Consider the following 10,072-nt stretch of genomic DNA (forward strand, 5'->3'; position numbering starts at 1 on the left):
CTGCCTGACCATTGCTGCTCTTCTGCCGCCTGCCCTGGAACTCCTGGCAATGGTCAGCAGTGTGTGCAGCACTCTGGGCACAGGGGGAGGGAGCCGGGCTGCTCCACAGGCTCCAGCACAGGGCAGTGTCCTTCAGGCACGGCATTTCTGCCAGGGGAACCGAGGCCAGCGTGAGGCAGTGACAGCAAGTCAGGGCACATCTGCACGAGCCAGTGCCTCACACAGCTCTGGGACCAAGCACCTGCAATCCTGGAGCTCTGCACTGAGCCACAGCAAAGCTGTGAAATGCAGAGGGTTTTGCAGAAATATTCAGGGGCACCAGGCCAGCCTGCTTGGTGCTCTCTGGGGCACAGCAAGCACTGTGCAATGCAGCTTGGAGCTGCTGGCAGAGAGGGACTACGGGCATGTGCCTGAGGCTTCTTCTTGAGTAGTGATTTGGGAGGGAGCAGAAGGGTCTCAGTAGGCAATTGGTGTCTTCTTCATTAATTGCTTAATGAAAGATACAATGTGGCCTCACACAGCAAGAGAACTTGTAGAACTTACTGACTATAAGTTTGTGTTGAATTCCCAGAAAAGGGAAGTGTTGAAGTGTAACAAAAAGGCCTTTTGAATTCAGTTAGCCCCTGAGCCTTCATCCAAAACAACCACCAAGAGGCTGACAACTACCTCATGCAGAGCCCTGCTGCAAGGGCTTCCATAATCATGGAATTAGAAAATATGAAGCTTAGGAAAGTAGAATGTGCCCATTAAGTTTAAAAAGTTTAAAAGCTTGTCCTGTGCAAAGAATGGACAAGTGAGTTTGTGGTGGAGCTTCCCCCTCACTCCTGGTGTTGAATAAACGAATCCCTGCTCTGCAGGCCCTACACTATGGAGTACTGTTTTCTTGACTATTATTTGTGCATCATAATCATGCTATGCTTTTCATTGTCTTCTTAGAACCTTCCAGGCATAAAGTGAGTAAGACAGTGAGTTGTGTATTGATAGGGCTGAAGAAACATTTCCAAATGCCATCCTGGGAAAGGAAAGGACGAGAAACAGCGCTGGGGAAGAGCGTCCCTCGCACAGCCCTCAGAGCTGCCACCATGCACAAGATGGCGGCCGGGGCTGAGGCTGTGCCACCGTGCACAAGATGCCGGCCGGGGCTGAGGCTGTGCCACCATGCACAAGATGGCGGCCGGGGCTGAGGCTGTGCCACCATGCACAAGATGCCGGCCGGGGCTGAGGCTGTGCCACCGTGCACAAGATGCCGGCCGGGGCTGAGGCTGTGCCACCGTGCACAAGATGCCGGCCGGGGCTGAGGCTGTGCCTCTCAGAGCGCTCTGCAGCCTCTGCCAGCCCAGCCCCGGAGCCCCGGAGCAGCGCAGGGCGGGCAGAGCCCCCTTCCAGCCGTCTGCTTCAATGGACATTGACAGACACCCGGGCCACGCACACAGGCTGACACCTTTGCTCTGTGCACACAAACACGTACCAGACACTTGGGAACCTCGGCTGGCAGCATTTTCAGGTGGAAATACAAAGAAACTCCAGGGTTTGAAGGTTTTCAAATAGAATATTTCATTTGCCAATAAAAGGACCAAAAGCAGAAAGGGGCATCCCAGCCTGTTTCTTCCATGCAGGAATAGTGTCACAGTGACTGTGAGCTGATGAAGACGGAGATGGGATTTAATCCAAAGCAGATTGTGCACTGGGTGCTCACCTGTGATATGTATCCCTCACAGTACCTATTTATTTGGAACACTAGGAAGATTATGAGGCTGGGCAAGATATTAACCCTTTCAATACAGACATGAGACCTACAAACCTTGCTCATCTCTCCAGGGACAGAAAAGGACAGAGTAATAACACACAAAAAAACAACATAAAAACATCAAAGTCAGTAAAAAAAAAGGCCAAACCTCAGATAGAAAAGAAATGAAAAAATGGCAGCTGAAACTAAAATAATCATTTAGTAAGGCCATAGAGATAATCATTGATATACTAAAATATCTCATTTAATTCATGAAAAAAAGTATAAAATAAAGTATTAAAACTATAAATCTAAACAAAAGCATCCATTAATGAAACAAATGTTAAAATAACTGTAATCCCATGAAAAGCCTGAACAGAAAATAAATAAAAACAATGACATGCCCATTGCACCCAGGGAGAGAAGTAGAAAACTTCCATTTCCAAAGATGATCACAAAAAAAAATGAAGAAAACTTTTGCCTTCAAACAACTCATCCTTAAAATAACACCCTATGAATTCATAACCCATAGACACACCTCTAGGAGGGCTGTAAAAATGAGAAAAATGTCACAATAGAAAATTTTTTTCCCAGATGTCTGCTATTTGTAAAAATGAAAAACCACAAAAAACCTGTTTCTTGTAAAAAAGTCTTCATGATACAATAAGAAAAAAGTCCTCTCCCTATAAAAAATAATAAAAAACTCTTGTGTAATTAATACCGTTTTAACATCCCAAGTTCTATCTCTATGCTGTCAGTTTGAAAAAAACAAAAACAAAAGTTATTCAGGAGAGGAAAGGCGTTCTGTAAGTTTTATTCTGGTTTCTCATTCTTGTAGTCCTGTTAATAAAGTTTTTTATTCCTTCTAAGTTTAAAGCCTGGTTTTCCCTTCTCCTAATCCATATCTCACAGTGAGAAATGAGTAAGTGCCCTGGAGATTTCAGCCAGCGCTAAACCCACCACATTATTTAGTGCATTAGCCAAAAAACTCAAATTAGCGAATCTCAGCCACTGCACCAGGCTGAAGCTGAGGATCCCCAGCCAAGCTCAGAGGGAGGAGAACACAGCATTTGTGGGATCCTTTCCAGTCTGACTTGCTTTAGCTGGAGCCTGGGGGAGGAGAGACCAGGAGAAGGGTTGGCTGAGTCCTCTCCCCTCTGCCTTGCCCTTCTCTGCTGGATCCTCAGTTCATCCCACACACACCCCAAGACTCCATCCCCATCCTACTGGTGCTGACGGGATTAAAGGAGATAAAGAGGAGATAAAAAAGATAGAGAGGAGAGAAAAAGAGAAGTTTAAATGCAGTTTAAATATGAAAGAAATGCATATGTTAGTGAGTGCTGAGAGTTCCAAGGGAGCTGAAGGGTTTGGGAAGGGCCAGGAGCCTGTGAAGGGCTCAGGAGCTGCTGCTGCTGGGAGGGAGGAAATGCACCAATGGCTCCCAGCAGAGTCTGTGCTTTGAGGCTCTTTCCCAAACAGCTGCAGGAGGGAAAGCAGCTGAGTTTGGAGGAAGAGTTTTCTGCTGAGGTTTCCTGTTTGGAGCTGTCACAAGCTTGAGCTGCTCAAGGGAAACGCGGCTCTGCTTCCAGCAGGGCCCAACTGCCCGGGAGCACAACTTGGTTCCCTGGCCCTGAGCCAACGGGCAGCAGCAGCTTCTGTTCCCTCCTGGCTCTTGTGTCATTTCCAGCAGCACAAGACACACCAAGAAAAGCTCCTCCAGAACATGCCATGAGAAACACAACCTGATTTCATGGCATGAAGGAGCTCTGACAGTCCCATGGGCTCAGGTTTGTTTGTCAGTGAACAGAGCAGGGAAAAGCACAGACACATTCCCTGCACAGGGAATTCCCAGGAGGAAAGTGCAGCGCTGGAGGATGTGCTTGGATACAACGTTCCCACGGCAGTTTTGGGGATAAAATTGTCAGCAGAGAGAAAAGAAAAAGTGCTCCCAAGGGTGGGCTGGGGAGGGCTGGTGCTTCCCGGGAGGCTCCCGAAGCTCAACAGTGTGAAAGAGTGGCTAGCTAACAAAGGTCGTGTTCCCATGCAGCAATTAGCTGAGAAAGAATTAAACAACAGTAGAGTGTAGTTGGTATGAGATGTTGCAATGTCAGAAAGACCTTAGTGATAACTGTGAACTGAGAACAGGACACTGTGATCAGAAGAATGTGGATCCAGCACAGATGAACGACCACAAGAATGTGGAACTAGGTGGAGTTGTCCTTAAACAAAATACCCAATAATGAGCTTGCTTTTGCACTAGGTGTGAGCCTAATTATTGATGTTATATAGGGAGTTTGGAGTTGCCAATAAATGAGACTTGCTGATCATTCATATTGAGTGCTGCTTGTCTCCCGCCGAACTCATCAAATGGCGCCCGAACAAATGGGACCCTTGGGACCTTTGGGACCTTTGGGACATTAAAAAGCGAAGGCCACGGGAGTCGGCGACAGGGGACGGGTCCTCCGCAGCAAGGACGGCGAAAAGCAACGGTGCCGCGCCCCAGGCGACCTCAGAGGAGAGTCCTGGCCGTAACGTGCTGCCGAACCTTGTAGGGCTGCAACAGCGCTGACGGTAAGATGGAAAGGCAAGCAGCACATGATTTATTTACCTGCTTTTTAGAAAAGCCACAGCTTAAGGGTTTTGATTTGCGCAAGGAGCTCCCTGGACTTCTTGCTTATGGGTATGCTCATTCCTTTACCTCCCACTGCTGGGCAAACACTCCTATCTGTGCTGCCCATGGAAAGAGGGAGGGAGAGTCAGAGAGAAGGAAATAATAAGAAAGAAATTCCAGAGCAAACACTGAAACAACGAACAGAATCTGTTCAGTTACGGCAGGATGTGATATATCCTGAACTATTTGCTTCACTTTTGGAGTCACTCTTAACACTACAATCTTATTTAAGTTCCAACTTTGCTACCCTGGAGGAAAAGAATCCAAATTTAGATTGGTTTCCACCTGAACCAGGGGGACATGGGGGAGCACTGAGGTGTGCGCAGAGAGCAGGGGCACCCCCGGGGCAGAAGCAGTGCAGAAAAAGTTCCAAGGCCACTCTGAACAATTACAGAAACAGCTGAGCAGGAACAGGTGGCTCAGACAGCTTCAAAAAGAGACAAAATAGCCAAAATTCACAAACTATATGGTACCTAGTTCGAAATTCATCACTGTAATTAGAAGTTGATAAGCTGCAATGGTCACCGTTGTTACCACCTGGTCCTAAGAGACTTTTGTGTCTTTGCCTCGCCTGCTTTTGTAAAAATTGTGCCCCTTTTTTCCTCTATCAGTGAACAAGAGAGATTGAGAGAAACAACTGTATGTGTTAAACTTAACTTTGTGAGGTGTTTTTTTGTTGTTTTTTTTCTGCAAGAGCATGTGGAGAATGTGAAGAAAGATAACAGCAGCAGAGAGCAGCAGCAGGGCGGGCAGTCCACCCCCCCCTCCCTCTCTAAGAAAAAGCACCGGGATAGTACCCAGTTTGTTAAAAAGTCATGGTTCATGGGTTTTTTAAATGTTTTTATATACCCTGTTAGAGTTAATTTTGTGTTTTAAGTAATTATGAGTTTATGCAGTTGCAGTTTTTTAGAGTTTTCCTGGAGAAATTATTGTGATTCTTTGAAAGTTTAAAAAGGCCCCTTTTCAAGAAAAAAGGTGTTTAAGGTGAATATTAACAGAAGTTACCTTGCAATAATTAGCCTTAAAACCTAAGGTTAAAATATGGTATAATTTACAGCTACTAAGAAAACCTTCCAATTGATGTTATCTACAAAAGATATTTATGGTTTGAAAAAATTAATTAGTTAAGAGAACTTTACTGTACAAGACAAAGTTAAGTTAAAGTATATATTACCCATTTGCTTGTTTTTTCCACAATTCTAATAAGGTAATTTCAATGTGAGTCCTTTTGTTATATAAAACACATATAACTGCATATATACCAATTTGGATTTTGGATTTTAGTTTAAGAATTAGACTTAATGTTTCTGAAAAGTGCTACAAAAGCTGAATGGCAACTTGCCAAATCCTGTGTTGTGGTTTTTCTCTAGAAAATCTGCACTTTAAAATCCTAACCAATTTGAACAAATACTAGGCAAATTCCTGTTTTGAATGAGTATTTTTAGTACCATTTGCAGTTATTGTGGGTTATTCTCAAAGCTAGATGACATAGAATTGTGATATACTTGTTACATTTTTATAATCTTCATAGTGAATCCATGTTACTATTATATTGTGTTTAAAAGGTATATATCAAACTTTTAGTTGCCTTTTTGTAGTAACAGAATAAGATTAAGTTATGTTTTTATTTAATATAGATTAAGTGTTAATAGAATTAAGAAAAGTCAAGTTTTATTATGTTTAGGCTTGAATGTTTTTAAGTTAAGTTTTATAACTTAGATATTCTTTTAAGGTTAAGTTTTGTTATTTCCTTTTGTTATAATTAATTTTATTAATTTTAAATACTGTTTAATTTAAATTGTTTATGTTTTATTGGAGACACTTGTCTAAACTGCAAAGTATAGTTATTTTCCTAGAGAGATGAAGATAGCCACATCTGAAACAGCTGTGACAAAACGCTGATGAACACCTGCTTGTGGATAGAAGGGAATGCAGTCTGTGACACCCTTGACTTCATCAGGAGTTCTATTGGTTGTTACAATCTCTGCAGTTTTGTTTGTTATAGTTTTCTTATTTTTCAGTGTTTCCAGAATTTTAAGAAGATGTACCATTGCTGAGGATCAGCTGCCATGGGAGAGGCTTCAGATTAAACCAACTGCTGAATGGTTTAATTGGTCTGGTACCTGAGGCTTCTGATCATTTGCTTTGTACAAATGCATTTTAACAGTTTGCTGTGCTGTGAGCATCTCCTAGCTGCTACTATTGAGAACCTTGTTTTAGAAATGAGTTAAGAGGCATCTTTCCAGTTTAAAGCCAGGCCCTGGCCAAGCCTTAACTTTACCTGGACAGAATGTTTGCCAGCAGATCCAGATGTTTTCTGTACCAAATCAGTATTTGAGTCACTTTTTGACTCAGCAATTTGACCCTATTAATATGGCAGCTGGATCAATTTTGAAGTGGGCTTGGAGAATCATTTCCGGAGGTGGTTATCCAATCCTTCACTGATGATTTTTTGTTTCTGTTTGTTTGCTAACTATGGGATGCTGGTGCAGTGTTTTAGTAATTAATAGTAGTTTTATATTACATATCTTATTAATAATGTTTATGATTTAATTGATTTTTTAACTGCTATAGGTTCTTAATCCTTGTATATATGGGTTTGTGTTGATGTTGATGTTTATAACAGAAGTACATCTCATTTTTATTTTTTTTTAAGAAAATGGGGAAAATTGATATCCTAAAAGCATTTTGATTAGTGTAATTCATTAACTTCAAGGGGAGAAGTGTCTGTGTTTTGTTGGCAGGTTCAAAAAGGTCACCTGTTCATCTGACCAGACTGTCTGCCTCTGAACACATGAGATCCAGTGAACAGAGATGTCATCACACAGCCTTGGTACTCCAGACATGGATCAGAAGTGGAGCTGTCAGGACACAGTTGTGTCTGAGCACTACACAGACAGTTGCCAACAGAAATTTTATGTTGTTATTATGATGTTGTGTCTCTACCAATTTTTCAGTTTTCTTTTGTTTTAAGGTTTAGAAGGATGGGAAGAACAACCTGAACATCAAAGCCCTCAGTCACTGATCAGCTGCCATCTGACATCAAGGGAGCAGTGAACGTTCCAAGACTGAATTGTGTTAAATCATAGTCTGTTTGTGAAGGAAATTCTGTAAAAGATCTAAGAAAAGTGTAGAGACTCCATCTAATTGTATATAAAGCAAATTGTAGTTGTGTGTTTACCCTTTCAGCAAATTGCTTCCACACTTAGACTACATATATACCAGAGCATGTGTGTTAAAAGTAGTTAGATAATAGTTTAAGAGTTTAGCCTGTGTAGTAATTGTTATGTTAGTATAAAGTATAAGCATTTCCCCCTTCAAGAGGTAGTGTAAGCATCTTTGAAAGTCCATTTAACGTTCAAGTTTAGCTGTGAGTTTGCAAGTTTGGTGTCATTTACATGCAACAGACTGCTTATGGTAATTGTGTTGTGTATAGTCCTGACCAACTGTCTGCTAACTAACATCCAAAAGTGACAGAACATATGGGTCACCCTGGCACACTGAACTGGCCAAAGGTCAATGTGTTTGAGCCTAGCCACACCTGGAGATCCTTTTCACACCTGTCTCATAGGAGTCCCTGAATGGGATCCTCCAGCATTTAAAGGTTTAATTAGTAATGAGACTCGACTGAATCAATTGGCAATGTTGCAAGAGTGCAATTGCACTGTTGGCTTCACATTAAGACAACTTGAAGCCTGCTGGCAAGCAAAAATTACCAAAGTTCTCAATATTACTATGCAGCCCTCAGAAGAATTAGATTTGTTAGGTTCCACCAATACCTCAGGTGGATGGATAATGTTTGAACCCCCAACAAAAAGTCATTCTAACAAAGTAATGCAGCACTGGGCTGCAGACAACCCTATAGCTGATCTCGTTACTCACACTGAGAGTAAAGCCTTTATTAGTGGCGCAATCTCACAGAACAAATACCAAAGTGATTACCTAGTTCCATATTCCTAATCTGTGGAGTTAGAGCATGGAATTAGATTCCTGCTAATCCACATAGAAAACCCTGTTATTTTGGGAAACTTACTTTGTTTCCATCCAAGCTTACATCAATTGTAGAATGTAGCTGATAAAATAAAAAACATCAGTCAAAGTGAAGCCTGAATGAATTAAAGCTTAGCAACTCTAAAAAGCCTCGCTTGTTAGACTAATAAAAAATTGAATTTAATATCCACAATGTTAAGTGAACTTTCAGCTGATGTGAGTAGTGTACGTCATGCAGTATTACAAAATCGAGCCACAATTGACTTTTTGCTCTTAGCACAAGGACATGGTTGTGGGGAGTTTGAAGGCATGTGCTGCTTGAATCTTACTGATCATTCAGTTTCCATCCATGGGCAACTGCAACAGCTACAGGATGGGTTACATGCCCTGAAAGAAGATAGTGACCCCATTGGAGGTTGGTTCTCCAGCTGGGGCATCACTGGATGGTTGAGGTCTCTTGTGCTGGAGGGGGGATGGACTTTACTTATAATGTTAATGGGGATGAAAGTCTAAATTGTGTGTTATCTTGTCTTCATAAGAGTATAGAATGAGTCACATCCAAAGCCTGGTTTGTGCAAAAAGTGAAAGGGGGAATTGTTGCTATATTTTATATATTAGTAAAGGCCTGTCTGCACAAACCAGTCTTTGAAATAAGTCGTGATATTAAAGGCTAAAGTCCTTGAAACCCTCCTGCAGAAGAGAGAGTAAAGCAAAACAAAATCCTTGTGTCCAGGAGAAAAAATGTAAACCTGTGTGTGTTAGCCAATAGTAACTTGCTCTGCCCGCGGGCCCTGTAGAACCCTATAAAAGGTGTGCTAAAGATAGAAATAAACGGCATTCACGTTTACTTCTGTGAAGAGCGGTGAGTCGCTGGTGGTTCTCCAATAAAGTTCTACAAATGAAACATAACAAATGTCATTGGGGTGCAGAGGCATTGGTGAAATTGATGAAACAAAAATTAATCTCGGTACGGATGCTAACAATGGCAAAATCAGTAATGTCAAAATGTGAAATCTGCTTAAAAAACAACTCAGTGACTAGACGCAGGCATAGCTAGGGAAGATTAGAATAGGAACAGAATCAGGATGACACTTGGAAAAACCCTCTAGTAGAGTGAAATTTGGGTGGACCCTAGAGTCTTTGATTGGTCCTATAGCAAACTATCAGAAGAGAGAAATGTTGTACAAACTTACAGGTCCGGCAGATAAATTAGCAAGAGTGACCTGAGAAAGATTTAAAGAACTAAACGTACAATTACAATTTACTACTCCTGAAAGAGCATGGAGTGTGTGAGTTTTTTAAAGGGATGGATTGATCATTGCTGCATCCACACCGCAAATGTAACTGCACATGTAGAATATGACATCAATCAATTGCAACAAATAGAGCACAAAGCACAGGAAGAGCAAAAGGATTTGTCTCCAAGGTGGTTAGGCAAAATCTTCAAAGGGTTAGGGTGGAATGTGAGTTCATGGAGTAAATCTGTCATTGAGAGTGTGATCTTACTAACTGTATTCTTAGCAATTTGGTTAGTTGACAGCATCTTCAAGGGAGAAATACAGAAGAAAACGTCCTGGAACCAGAAAATAATAAAGGCACTGATGTGAGATCCTCACCCACCATCTTCTGGTTCTCCAGTTCATGACAACATCCAGGACAACGCTTACATCAATAAAGGATTTGAA

The sequence above is a fragment of the Cyanistes caeruleus genome, unplaced genomic scaffold (assembly GCF_971803275.1).
Source record: "Cyanistes caeruleus unplaced genomic scaffold, bCyaCae1.hap1.1 HAP1_SCAFFOLD_98, whole genome shotgun sequence".
Taxonomy (NCBI): domain Eukaryota; kingdom Metazoa; phylum Chordata; class Aves; order Passeriformes; family Paridae; genus Cyanistes; species Cyanistes caeruleus.